The following is a 15,390-nucleotide window of genomic DNA, read 5'->3' on the forward strand; positions in this document are numbered from 1 at the left end:
ACCCCATTCTTATTCTTCTAGTTACTTCAATCCCGTGTTTCGGCTCCGCGGTTATTACCTGCCCTAAGTAGACATAGTCTTTTACAACTTGAAGTGCACTGTTACCTATCTCGAAGCGCTGCTCTTTTCCGAGGTTGTTGTACATTACTCTCGTTTTCTGCAGATTAACTTAAAGACCCACCTTTCTGCTCCCTTGTCTAACTCCGTAATCATGAGTTGCAATTCGTCCCCTGAGTTACTCAGCAATGCAATGTCATCGGCGAAGCGCAAGTTACAAAGGGACTCTCCATTAACTCTGATCCATAACTGTTTCCATTCTAGGCTTCTGAAAACCTCCTGTAATCACGCGATAAATAGCATTGGGGAGATTGTGTCCCCCTGCCTTACACCCTTCTTGATTGGTATTCTGTTGCTTTCTTTATGAAGCACTATGGTAGCAGTTGATCCTCTGTATCCTCTGTAGATTTATTCCAGAATGTTTATATATATACTTCATCGACTCTCTGATTCCGCAGTTGCTGTATGACGGCTGATATTTCTACTGAATGAAACGTCTTCTCGTAATATATGAAGGCTATGTAGACTGCACATTTAACCACCTCTATTTCATGGCTATATACTAGTTACTATATTCGTAGCACGGCGGCGCAGTCCTCACTAAACCTTGCTAAAACGAAAAAGGTTATGCCAAGGCAGTTTAACGTGGCAACCCTTTCTGATCAGGTAGTGCTCAAAATACGTCCTCCTGATACTAGTTTTTTTTTTAACTAAGCATCAAATTGAAAGGACACTTTATTGAATAGTAAGTCACCATTACACGTCGCTGTAAGTTATTTCATTTATTTATGATTAACGTGCGCGGGTTTCCTTCTCAATCGAAAAGGGTGCGCGTGTGCCGCCCCTCTTGTCTGGCCATGGAGGTGGCTACCAACTACTACTACTACGACGACTACTAACACTATTAGAATTACTACCTACATCGCGGACACACGACCCACGGTTTAGGGAGCTTCGCCCCCCAAAACTTGCTTGAGACCGTCACCATCCCTCTGGCTTACGCGAACAAAGCGCATTCATTGCAGTAGGCGACAAAACGACAGATGTTACAAAGTTGCGTTACAAAGCAAAGTTACAAAACTATATTTCGTGTAAAAACGCGGGCATCAATCGAAAGGTCACAGGGCAGCATGTGGCCTACCGGCCACATGTTTGAGAACTCTGCTGTAGGCAGTTACAACAAAAACCCCTCACAAGTCCGGAGCGCCTCCATTGTTGTTGCCAGTATAGTTTCCCACTGCTTATGTGAATACTGCGCATATTTTTAATAAAAGTTAGTTGTCGATACTTATAATAATAAGTTTTCCTGAGCAGTCGTGCCATACACACTGCTAAAATTTGCACAGAAGTTCAAGTTTTTCATCAACAACCACTAAGACGAATATGTATCTATGAGATGCTATATCCAACTGAAAATACTCCGAAGGACGACGTATAATCGTGGTACGCAGGACCTTTTTTTTTTTTTTTACTTCAGGCTGGTAGATGGACGGCTTCATGCTCCACCATAGTAGAGTACTAAGTACTCTGAATCGTTGATTTTCGTTAAACGGTGTCAGTGATATTCCGTGCATGAAGTACAAAGCACTCGAAATCGTTAACAACTTCTTCTAAATGCGCAATCGGGTTAAAGAGCATTTACATCCTGATCGAAAAAGCTAATCATACACTAACAGACTCATAGGTAGACCCAATCGGACTCACTCAAGCTCAAATTGAGCAGTGAGTCTGAGTTTGAGTGAATTCGGTTGAAAAAAAGTTTTGTGCGCGTGAGTCTGAGTGAGTCCGGCTCAGGGAATTTTCGGTGACTGTGAATCCGAGTGAGACAAAAGCGCAAAATATATTGAATGCGAAGCATTTCGTTGCATACAATAAGCAATTTGGGTGTATATCTGCGTATCTATCTACATATCTATCCAGCCGCTCACTACTAGGTGCTCCCGTGCTCACCCCCATGGCGTAAACAAATTAGTATAGGATGGTAAGATGGTTTGATGAATATGACGCGCTCTATAGCCCAGACATGAATAATGTCACAATTCCATCGCGTACGTCATCAAACGCTTCCCGACAGACAGTGTCATATGCCTGAGGACAGGTATGTGTCACTGGTATGCGGATATATATGCCATAGGTGATAGACACCTAGTATCAACCCAGGAAGGGTGCGAACAACACGTGGGCAATTTTAACGCATGAACGTTAAGAAAAACTTGACATCAGCAGTGTGGACTCGACGAATGCAAAGAATAAATGCCAGGGTCACTGCAGGGATTGAACCTTACCATTCTGCCTGGCAGTCAAGCATTCTACCAAAGAGCCACGCCAGGTCTCGGATCTACCTTTCAAATAGACCCTACTGTTCGTGAAACGTCAGCTGCAATTGCAATGCTAGCTATCCAAGTTTATAAACATTCCATGTGTACTCCTATGATACAGCCGTCACGTCCAGTCTACGTAGTTGGGTGCCATGCGCAGAAGTTGATTTATCTAGCAGTGTTGGGGGATACCATCTTAGCGAGCATCAGCGTTTCCTGTCAGCCCATCGCTTCTGGTGTTGCCAATGATCATGGTCCTGTTGACATGGTTGCGCAAGTGCAAACAACTGGTGATAGGAACATCTGCAGCTCTTCAATCATATGCCAGTGCGTTCAACGTTTCTATATAGCGTCATTTCATGGCATACGGCTCAATTAAAAAGTTACAACACCATCACCTTTACTCCGCATGCTACGCATAACGTCGATTCGAAAGGTACGTGGGATCTGCCAATTTTTTTTATCAGTGAGTCTGAGTCAGCTCCACAGTTTTTGCTGACCTATGCTGTCCAGTTTAGAGAAACATGTAAAAAAAGTGGCGCACCAGTATTAACCTACTTTTCAGCGGCCGCGAAATTGCCTATTTTAGTCAAATTTGATTCCCGTAATCAATTACTTCAGATGATTGCCATGATTGTGTTTTCGGTTGGTTTATTTCTTCCTCTAACCTTTTGCGAGCGTTCTCCAAATGAATAATGAGGAGTTGATATACGCATGTGCTTGATGCAATAATGCGAGTCAACATCATCAAGAACGTGGTATGGTGGCGCCGCCAATCGACCCTTTTCCAAACTTATGAATGAATGCGTCCACAATGGGTGGCAGCACCGCAAAGCACTCGCGGTGCGGAGGAAGGTTTATACGTGAGGCACTGGTGGATGAGGTCTGCTCATAGCACCGTGGTTTCGTTCTGACATTTTCTCTTTGCTTCCAAATCAGGCGCGCAATACATGACGATTCTCTACTTCCCTAAACAACTGTATGTCTATGACAGACGCCGTAAAGGTGTCCTGAAGAAATTTCGGTCATCTCGGATCCTCTAACGTGCATGTAAATAAAAGCTCGTCGACTTCTGCTTTTTCGACTCCACTCAAATAGGGCCTCCCAGGCTCTGATGCGATTCTGCGACACTCAGTGCATTAAAGCACTCTTTAGTTCTTGCCCATCAAGGTGGGTATTTTGGAAGTTTAGACAGAGTTTTTCGGAAGGTGTAGGGGGGGGGGGAGGGAGGAGCACGGCAACGTGCTTTTATTTTGACGTGTGTACAAGAATTTGAGGTTTTACGTCCAAAAACCGAAACTTTTACTATCTGGCGTTTTTTAACATGCGCCCGGAGATAAGCACATGGACGTCAGGCATTTACACCTCGATAAAAAAATTGCGGTCACCACTGCCGGGATTCAATCCAATCACCTTCGGGACAGCTGTCTAGCGCCATAAACCCTATTAGAATAAAGGCGTATTCGCCTGTAGAGTGGAGCGAAAACAAACGTTTGATAACTCGGAGAGATAACAAAACGCGTCCATAGCCGGCAAAACGTTCGTTCGGCTCCACGATGATCTGTCAGCTGCCGGTCTGTCATTTTTCACGATCTAGATCTCCGCGATGATTAGGGCTCGTACACAAGCTTCGCGTAACGGCGGCTTCATCAAAAATCCTGCGGACTGCAGACGCGGTCGAGAAGTCGTATAAAGTCCGCACTGTCTAACCTTCGAAGGTTCTTTCTCCCAGGTTTCACGGCTCCAAAATAATGTGGAGAAAAGGAAGAGCCGCCGTCCCCATGGCAGAGCCCACCGTCGGCCTTTTCTTCATTCTTGTTCTTGTTCTTGTTTACCTTTTCTTGTGCATGGCTCATACCCACTGTGGGGGATTGCCGATAATTGAGTGGTCTTATAAAGTATTATTTGATTTTATGGTTAAAAAATTTAAAAATGAAAACGTTACAAATTTTAGAACAAAATTTTCAAGATCACTGATCTACTATAAAGTTTTTGTATTAGTATTAGATAATAACCTATATCAAAACCTGACCTTAAAAAAGAGAGAAGTTATGCGTATATCAACACAGAAGAATAATAGGATTAGTTTTTTTAGTCTTTTGGTTTCATTCAGATAATTCCACACTGCCTCCCAAACATTCGCACTGGAAAGCCCAGAAATAGAGGCTCCAAAGGGCAGAATCACGGGCATAGATAAATTCATTTCAATTGCACGTAAAGGGTTTTGTAACTTGGATCTACGAGCTGTAGTAAATCGCCTACATGTCTAAAAGTAATGATCCATTGTTTCTGGCTCTCCACAGAAAGCGCACATTGGAGAAAGAGCCCGACCAGAGCTGTGGTAGTATAAATTTGGTTTCAGCACTCTACAGCGCAGCTTCGTAATTGCGACTTCTAGTTTATGTGTGTCGCAAGAAGATCGGCGCCAGGAATATATTAGGTGCCAATATTCTGCCCAATTCGTGAGTGATGCACCTGCGGAGCTTTCCATAATGGTATGCCTGTGAAATCGCGGAGCCGTTACATAATCCGATAGTAAGAAACACCGTCAAATTGGCCCACATATTGCTGACTTCGCAAAAGAATCGGCCATTTTGTTTAAGAGCAACCCTTTATGACCCAGCACCCAAAGCAATCTAACTTTTCTAAAATGTAGGGGTATTACTGCACAAAACGCCTGTATTATGTGCGATTCAGCAGCAGCAGAAAGCGCAGCGCAAAGAGACAGAGAGTCTGTAAATGTAACCGCCGATGAAATTTCCGCGTTTAGCTTTAGTAAGGCGAGTACCACTTCCAGAAAGTCAGCTACAAAAACGGGTATGAAACCAGGTCGTCGAAGTGAATATGACCAATCCAAGTTCAGCTGAATATACCAACAGCTGACTTTTCGTCGCACTGTGATGCATCTGTAGCAATAATTACACTTGTTTTGATGCACTGCAAGTGTTCTTGCAATAAACCATCTTAAGTGTGATGAGGGAGTAGCTTTGCATTATTAGGAAAAATGTCCTCAAATTGAATATCCACATGGGGTGAACAATCGCTAGTCGGCCTTATACCGCTGTTACGCCCGTTCAGCGGGTCCAGTAAGTGTTTTACAAATATAATTCGTGGCGTGTGAGACAGTGGCCATCTAACACCAAAAAATAATTCAGGAGAGGATATGAATACTGTCTCCTATTGCTGGTTTGGTGACTCGTAAATTTTTAAAAACGTCGGAACGGTCAACATAATAAACCTGCACGAAAGAGAAGAAACTCTCGATTCTATGTATAAAACGCAGTTAGAAACTGCTTTAGGGAGGCCAAGGCATAATCGTAACTATTATCTTCCTAAAATAGTGAGAGTTCGGATTTGTAGGCTAGGGCCCCAGAGAAAAGCACGCATCCAAATTTCAGAATAGAACGAATATTCATTCGATATATCAATACTAGCGTATCTCTTCTCAAGCGTATTCGGTAGTTGCTTATCATACGTAATATGCCGACGGCTCGTGCACCCTTCCCAGCTATGTATTCAGTGTGTTGGCGCCAGTTAAGAGATAGATGATAAATTACCCAAGATATTTAATAGATTCGACCTGTGGTATGTCCTCAGAATGGTAACATAAGGAGATGTTCACAGGGTACTTCAAGGGGAAGACAAGAAGGGCACGTTTACTTGGATCTGTGAGAAGTAATTGTCATCAAGCCAGTTCTCCAGGGTGTTAAGATAAGACTGCAGGCGGTCGTATAACGTTTGAATGGTGTCTGCCGTTGCAAAGAAGGCGATATCGTCTACATAAACATAAGTTGTTATGTCCTGGTTACGTGGAATGGTGCTCATTAGCATAATAAATAACACCGGGGACAGCCCTGAGCCTTGCAGTACTCCTCTCGTTTGTGTGGGCATAGTGTATTAAAAGCCGCCTTTGAAACAATAAAAGTTCCTGTCCAAAACGAATTTGCCAATCCACGTTCCTGTGTGTGCTGGGAAATTGAAGGATTCCAGTCAATCTATCAGAATATGATGCTGTATACAGTATCGTGTGCTTTAGCGATATCTGAAGTAACTAAAGCAGCATATTTGTTGTCCCGTCGGGCTAAATGTATTCGACTATCTAAATCAACATGAGCATTTCATATGGAACACCCAGCCCTGAACGCTATTTGACAGGGGCTTAGAATTGACATTTTGTCAATAAATCTATTCATTCGAGTATTGATGATTCTCTCAATCAATTTCACCAGATTTTATGTTAAGGCAATTGGCCTTATGTTGTCCAATATGTACCTGTCGTCTTCTTTCTTCAGAAACAGTATACTTTTAGCTAGTTTCCATTCATGCGGTACCCATGAGTTCTTGAACGAAAAATTAACAATATCTAAAAGCACTTTAGGCTATCCTTGAAGTAAAGCTTTTAACAATGAATTTGTAGTTTCATCTGGTCCAGGAGCAGTCATTGGTAAACAAAGTACAGTTTCAGACAATTCAGATACGGAAATTTCTACAAATTCATGCATAGATACCTGCATGTTTCAAATAGTCGAGAAATTTGTACTAAAGCGACGTTCTAAATTTTTTGCTATCCCTTCCAACGAGGCGTTTATCTCATGCGGCGTCAAAATACATGATTATAATGTTAAGGCTGTTGGCAGTACCTTTCTTGGCCACAGATAAGGGAACAAAGCACGCTAATTGTTTGCTTTGGAAAGATAATCGAAATGTCGACTGTCATAGTCTTCTCTCGCGCATTTAGCATCTGATCTTAGCCTAATGATAATAATGTCACTCGTTGTCTTCACAATAATCAACACCCCTAGAGCAACGTACGGGGTCTCTGTCATTCTCTCTCTCTCTCTCTCTCTCTCTCTCTCTCTCTCTCTCTCTCTCTCTCTCTCTCTCTCTCTCTCTTTGTGTGTGTGTTCGTGCGTGCGTGCGTGTGTATGTGTGTGTGTGTGTGTGTGTGTGTGTGTGTGTGTGTGTGTGTGTGTGTGTGTGTGTGTGTGTGTGTGTGTGTGTGTGTGTGTGTGTGTGTTTGTGTGCGCGCACGCCAAGCTGAAACATTGCGTAGGTGGAGGGTCTGCATCCTCCCCTAACTGTGGCTTACACCAATGTTTTATTTGTCAGATTCTGTGTGTCACACAGAATCCCACACCAAATGATGTGGTTATAAGTCCTTTGAGTCAGCAAAGCTTAACAATAAACATTTCTGTAAAATGGGATCCGACCATTTAGCGACTATATAGACTGGCATCTTATTTTATTACGTTAGCTAGGTTATCCATGAAACGAACCGTTAAAACCAATACCATTCGGCTTCAAATAAATCATATTTACGGCTGAGCTTGTATTCTATAGCTTTGACAACAAGAACTCAAGCGTTGCTTTCTCGCGTCCCGCAAACATAGGCCATTCTTATTGCATCGATATCACAACACCCCTGTGGTACGTGAACGCGCTAGTTTTAGAGGAATAAATCTACTTAAAGGGTTACAACTATGCTTAGTTTGTCTTGACCGTTTCTGTACATCATAATAAAATAGCGCGAGCTACGGGAGAAGTGCGGGAACGAGACGGTGATGTATTTCACATGCATGATTACACATAGAAGGAGAACAGCTTGTGTTAACGCACAACCATTTCCTAATTTTAACGCTAATTATAACTTGAATACCGGTTGAGAACTAACGTCCCTCCTCCGTATACGTTTGTGGCCTTGTTGTTTCTGCGTGTCTTTCAGACTCTAGCATTTCCGATACGTGTTTAGAGCTATATTTTGTTTATTCATAGGGCATTTATGTACCGATTCTTGCCATTTGTGATCTTACCCTTTGAGTTATTCGAAGATTTATAACTGTCACCTCATGCCTATCATCAGTTACCACTTATTTATCACTGGCTTAACGATTTGTACGTCAATCGGTCGAGCGATGCCGATAGCGTTGCGCCCTCATTTGTAGTCCCTTTCGGGCAGCGCCTCATCCTGTCCATTCTTTCCTCATTCCCTTCGTTTTATCCGAAGATAAACAGTGACACAATTAAGGGTCTAGACGTGATTATTGCATTGGATACCGTGACGAATGCTTATAAGCTACAGGTGATACACAAGGTGCTATTATTGCGATGTGGAGCATTGTTGTAGGAGGTAGTGTGAGGAGCTAGTGTGCATGAGTACCTGCGTAATGATAGCGTCGACAGGCAATGGAGTAAAAGATGGAAATGTTTGCAACCATGTAGTGCCGTTCAGTTATTCTAAACACAAGAAAGTGAGGGAACATTTGCGAATGAAAAAAAGTTGTTATCCTCACATTTTTTTTCTATTTTTGGCGCAAAGCTACAAGAAAACCCACTCGGTTTGCTGAGAAATTCCCAGAAGCAAAGGCATTTTAGGCAGCAAACGAGTTTGTCCTTCTTCGCCGTTCAGGATCTTTACCAAGGGTTCTACTAGTGCGGTCTTTTAACGCTTAGTATGACTGACAATTGGGTGTTTTAGTAAAGGTCCCTGATGGTCGTCATCGTTAAAAGCCACCACTAACACGTCATCACAAAAAAAAACAAGTGATAAAAACCGTACTTACGCACGCACTGAATGAACAATCTGAATGTCGCTGTGTAAATCTGAATCTGAGGTGGCTTTTTTAGCGAGCATGTAAAAAAATGAGCATGTAATTGATATCACAACGTTAGTGCTAGTTTTTAACGATCGTATATAAGGGGGCGTTGTTTCTAAATAAACCTCCCAGTTGCTAGAAGTGCCTTTTCCTGAGTTCTTCAAAAGTCTCCGCTCGTTTTAGCGCTTCACCATGAACAGTCCCTTAGCTAACGAGGAGATAATATGCAGGCTTCCAGCTTGCAACCTGCTTGCTATAGACAACACGAAGGACATTTTAACGCGTTTTACTTTAGGGCCCAGTCATTGTGTTCCACTATACTCTTAGTGGCAATGTATATGCACTGCTATACCGTAGTTTTCCAATCGTTAGAAGTGACATGACATGGTGAACGCCAACAGCGAAGGCCCCTGGAGTGCTCCGCAATTAAAAGCACAGTTCGCCTGACTCGTCTTACAGATGGCGGCGGAGTAACTTAGAGGAGACAGTATAAGAGAAGGCACCGAAAGGGGACGACGGTTTGGCGACAGGTTTCTCTTTTTCGCACTGCTCCTTTCCAACTTTGTATAGACTTCGCGGAGAATATGATCGTCTGGGACAAGACTGCATTATTAAGAAATTCTTAAGAAAAATTGGTAACACTGAGGAAACATTGAAATTCTACTCGTAAGATGGCACTCTTCCAATAAACACAGATGATCTTTCGTATTTTACAGATAGATAGATAGATAGATAGATAGATAGATAGATAGATAGATAGATAGATAGATAGATAGATAGATAGATAGATAGATAGATAGATAGATAGATAGATAGATAGATAGATAGATAGATAGATAGATAGATAGATAGATAGATAGATAGATAGATAGATAGATAGATAGATAGATAGATAGATAGATAGATAGATAGATAGATAGATAGATAGATAGATAGATAGATAGATAGATAGATAGATAGATAGATAGATAGATAGATAGATAGATATGTGGGGTTTAACGTCCCAAATCCACCATATGATTATGAGAAACGCTGTAGTGGAGGGCTCCGAAAATTTTGACCATCTGGTGTTCTTTGACATGCACTCAAGTTGAGCACACGGGACTACAGCATTTTCACGTCCATTGAAAATGCAGCCGCTGCACCCGGGATTTGATCCCGCGACCTGTGGGTCAGCAGCCTAGTACATTATTCACTATAGACCACCGCGGCGGGGCGTATGTTTGAACAGTTGGCTTTATTTTCTATGAATTGTCAGTGTTCGGCGGCTGCACCCGAATGCGACGAGTGGCGTCACAATCGACGAGATGCATGCTGGATGCACGTGTTCGTGTCCTCCTCTTCCTCTTCTCCGCCTCTGCTTTCATCGCACTTTCTCTCTTCCACTAAAGCGCAGATGCTTTACCCCAGCGGGTGCTGTTCATACCGGTTTTGAGAACAGTTCGGGAAGAGGAGCTAGTCGAGTGACGCGGGCAATGGCTAACGCTGGTATCTTGCCCGCTTCGGGCGTTTGTGGCGTCATCAAACGCTACCTCCTTTAGTTCACGGCATGGCCGCTAGACGCGGCAGTCTCTGAAAATCGCATTACGTTCATTATTTTACTGTAGTTTCCGCCTGTAGTGAAGGATGTCTATCAATTTCAGGACCCAATCTTTCTATTTGGTTAAAAATCAAGGCAGCAAAAATCTTATTGAGTATTGGAAGCCTCAAATGCGTCATCAAACATAAAAAGCGACCGTTCATAGCGACCGCATCGAAGCAAATAGATGCAGGAAATCACCATGTAATTAAATCATTGTGTGGCGTCATCGTAACGTCATGAATAGTTAGAACTTGTGACCTTGTTAGCACGTCACTATGAGGCCGCCTGATTAAGTCAACACACGATTACTTTATTGTTTGATCCCGGCAGCAGTACGAAACCATGGGACGCGCAGAAACATTTTAGAAGGGGTGAAGGGGAAAAGGATTAGATTGATAGAACTTCCAGTGCGGATGAATCATTGGTTGATCCGACTTGAAGCGAGCTGGGTTTACGCACACAAAGCTGGATATACCAGTCGGGGCGTTAAAATGGTGTTTTAAGCAAACAGTAATTCATCATGAATTAAAACGTTTTAACAAACCACGAAAGGTTAGCTATTTCATACACACTGTGCTAAAAATTCAGTATATGTAACATTTGCTACAAACGTCAGTTTCATGTAAGAAAAAAAAGGTAATAAAGCAGTGCGTGACAAAACATTAAATTACCCCATAAAGACGTGAAACGTTTGATGAGGAAACCGGTAAACGTGAAATATATCCCTTTTTATACTTACTATTCAGTTTTTATTAATAAAATTGTCCATAACAGTAGGTAACAATATTTTTAATGCGTTTCTTGGAACTACAGGCGGTATTCATTTTTCTTTCGCGCAATGTAAGCTAGTCCAAATGAAACATACAGTCCACGGCCCAGCGTTCGCGCGGAAATGCGCGCTCATCACGAAGCAGCACTACTGAGGAATACGATATTGTGTCGCCCTCAATCGAGTTCTTCTGAAACTCCTACACAGGAGCGCCAATGGCAGATGGCAGCACTGCAATGCATCTGTGTTTTCACGCAAACTCAAAGGGAGGCGCTAGCGCTTCAAGTCTAGTATGAGAGTGGCTGTTACTTTTCGAATAATTTTGGCTTTCTTTTTTTTTTTTGCCACGTGTTGAATTGCCGCATTCGCCCTTGCTTCCACTTCAAGGGCTTTTCTTTTGTAGTAATTTTCGTTAGGTAATTATTTTTTTTCTTTATTGCGAAGTTTTATTACTTTCTATATTTCAACAGTACTCCTGGCCTTCGTTTTTCGCATGTGCGTAATCGTCAATGCAACTAGCCAAGTGAATCCTGTTCCAACGGGGATGAAGTACACACTTCGAAAGAAAAAATTTTATGCTTAACGTTCAAGGTGAGCTGTTGCTCGCTAAATCGCCAAATGGTAAAGTAGCAAGGGGAGCCTACCTTATGAGGCGACAAAACCCTTGGCTGGCGTGTAAAAGGCCACTGCCCTTCTTCAAACACTTTCTGTTTGCGCTGCTTATTGAATCACTATAACGGGTCGTGCTTCGCTTGTACCTTAGCAATATTAGGTAAAAATTTGCAATTTACAATAAATAATCATTTAGGCCTTTTAAATAGGAGACAAGTGAGAGGATGAAAATAAATCACAGCATATTCATGGAGTGAGTGATGACGAGTGGGGTGAAGCATCCATCAGTCCGTCCGCGCTTTAGTCCGTCCATGTATTCGTCCATCCATCCGTCCATACGCACATCCATGCGTTCGTCCCTGCGTGCGTCTCTCCGTCCGTGCATTAAATAGACAGACAGACGACGGACGGAGATGGCCGAAGGGTGATTCGCAGTTAGCTGATAAAACCCTACAAAGTATCGCCCCACTCATCATCATTCACTCCGTGGTTTTGCTGTGAGGTGGTTACTACATACATGCATACATACAGGCGACGACATACCCACGCTTTAAGTAGCTTCGCCTTTAAAAAATGTAAAGGCGCCCCCGTATCATCATCACCAAGATTTGGGGACATGTGCATGTAGCGCCATCTATGATCAGCCACAGCAGTGGCCTGCCGTAACTGAAGGGGAAGCAGGCGAAAGAAAACGGCAGATCTGACGTACTGTGGGAATGAATGACATGCGAAGCACGAATAAGGAAGGTTCATATCTCACCTTAAAATGAGCACAACGTTACAATGTGGACGTTTATTATGGTGTACGTGACTTGCATGCCATGATTATCATGCTGGTATGTGTCATGTACCTTCGTCGTCTGCTCACGTCAAGTAATATCAAACTTGTATATGTGGAGGAAGTGAAACGGCCACGAACACGCTATGAACGTAGCTAGTAGTCATGTTCTACATGACATGCGTATCATGATTATCATGTTAGGACGTGTCATTTAGTTTTGTCGTCTATTCAGGTTACCTGATACCAAATTCGGTATATGTGGAGCTAGCGAAACAGCTGTGAGCACGCAACGAGCGTAGCATGTATTCATGTTTCGCATGACACGTATGTCATGATTATCATGTTTGCATCAGTCATGTACCCTTCTTATTCATACACATCCCGTAATACCAAATTTCGTATATATAAAGCTAGCGGAACTACCACGTGCGCAGCACGAGTCCTGCGTGTAGTCATAACTAGTCATAACATGAAAATCATGACATGCATGTCATAATTTCTACGTTAGGGTCTGTCACTCATGATCGCTATACAGTCGTGTCATGCCATACTAGTTTTCTTAAATGTCATAGGAACGAAATTACCGGAAGAGCAGCAAAACCATGAAATGTAATTCACAACATTCATGACATAGATATCATGATTTTCACGTTCAAACTAATCACTTATGATAGTAATACAGTCATGTTACGCCATACAAATTTCGGTGTTGATACCATTATTGAGGCTGCCAGGAGAACTTAAGGTCGTAGGTGGAGATAGATAGATAGATAGATAGATAGATAGATAGATAGATAGATAGATAGATAGATAGATAGATAGATAGATAGATAGATAGATAGATAGATAGATAGATAGATAGATAGATAGATAGATAGATAGATAGATAGATAGATAGATAGATAGATAGATAGACGGACGGACGGACGGACGGACGGACGGACGGACGGACGGACGGACGGACAGACAGACAGACAGACAGACAGACAGACAGACAGACAGACAGACAGACAGACAGACAGACAGACAGACAGACAGACAGACAGACAGACAGACAGACAGATAGATAGACAGATAGATAGATAGATAGATAGATAGATAGATAGATAGATAGATAGATAGATAGATAGATAGATAGATAGATAGATAGATAGATAGATAGATAGATAGATAGATAGATAGATAGATAGATAGATAGATAGATAGATAGATAGATAGATACGCTCAAAGTCATCGGAGTTCACCAAGAATTGCTTCACACCGAAAACTATCATATCGGACAAAAAAAGCTTGTTTTCAACAAGTCCTCCCGTTTTTTAAAAGCTGAGACTTATTTGGACAGTCTGGCAAAGTTACAGCATCACACTACGAACCAGGTGGCTTCCCGCAACATTTCATATTTAACGATGGGATCCAATGTGTTTCTACGAGCTGTGTTCAATTGTCCTGGTAAGCCACTAGCTTTGCAGTGCGATACTTTAGTTTAAGGAAAATGTGCCTGTGTGGACTTGCTGCACATAACACGGAAACGTTTTTGATATGTAGTTTATTTTTCAAAAGATAAAATTTTTTTCACCTTTGTTCTATTTAGTTATGGCAGGCCGGCGTTGCGGCGCCTATAGGCGACAGCGATGGCGGTGGTGCCATCTCTATAGAGATGGCAGCACGTTCATAAGACCCCAATTTCTGAGAATGAGAATAATATATATATATATATATATATATATATATATATATATATATATATATATATATATATATATAAACAGATTTTAATTTCAATTGTGCGCAGCTTCGGAGTGCTTTATCAAAACAGAAATACCCTTCAAAGATTATAGATGACGCCATAAAGAAGGCAAGTAACCAGGACCGCAAAGTGCTTGTAAGCACAAAAAATAAACAGCCGGTCTTCTCCTGCAATAACCTTGTTCTACCATTTTCCGCGGCTGCGCAACACGTAAATGCCGTTTTAAGAAAGCACCATAACATACTTCTACAAAGCGAACGACTTAAATCAATTTTCCCAGAACCACCGCAAGTGACGTACAGGAGAGCGCTAAATCTGCGTGACCTACTCATGTCGTCAAAAAGCGTACGCAGTCAACCTACTGGCTGCCGTCCTTGCAACACGTTGCAAAGTCTGCCGCCATATGACCACTTCACTTATCGCAAACAGCACCGCATCCAACCTGATCGTGAAAATAAATGCTGGCTATAACTGCGACACGCGTAATCTAGTTTACCCCCTGGAATGCTCGATCTGTGGAATGCAGTGCGTAGGCGAAACTGAAACACCCTTCCGATATCGGTGTAACAATCACAAGGCTCATATCTCTTCACTTCCTCACCTTCCAATATCAAAGCATGCTAACGCAATGGGCCACTCATTTGACAACATTAGAGCCACGATTCTGGAGTCTGGCTTCCGAACCCATCATGACAGAGAATTGCGCGAATCATTTGTCATCTTTGTACCAGCTTGCACCAGCTGTAATCCTTGTGCACGTGTCGTGACTTGTTAATTGATTGCTTGTGAGTAGGATGTGATACGGGGGCCGCCATATAGATTTCATGTCTGATTGTTGCACTTGATGTTATGATGCGTGCGCTCACGTGCTCATTGCTAGCGCTCATTGCTCATTGTTACATCTGTTATTCTGACGAAGGCTGGTCCCACG

The sequence above is a fragment of the Rhipicephalus microplus genome, unplaced genomic scaffold (genome assembly GCF_043290135.1).
Source record: "Rhipicephalus microplus isolate Deutch F79 unplaced genomic scaffold, USDA_Rmic scaffold_32, whole genome shotgun sequence".
Taxonomy (NCBI): Eukaryota; Metazoa; Arthropoda; class Arachnida; order Ixodida; family Ixodidae; genus Rhipicephalus; species Rhipicephalus microplus.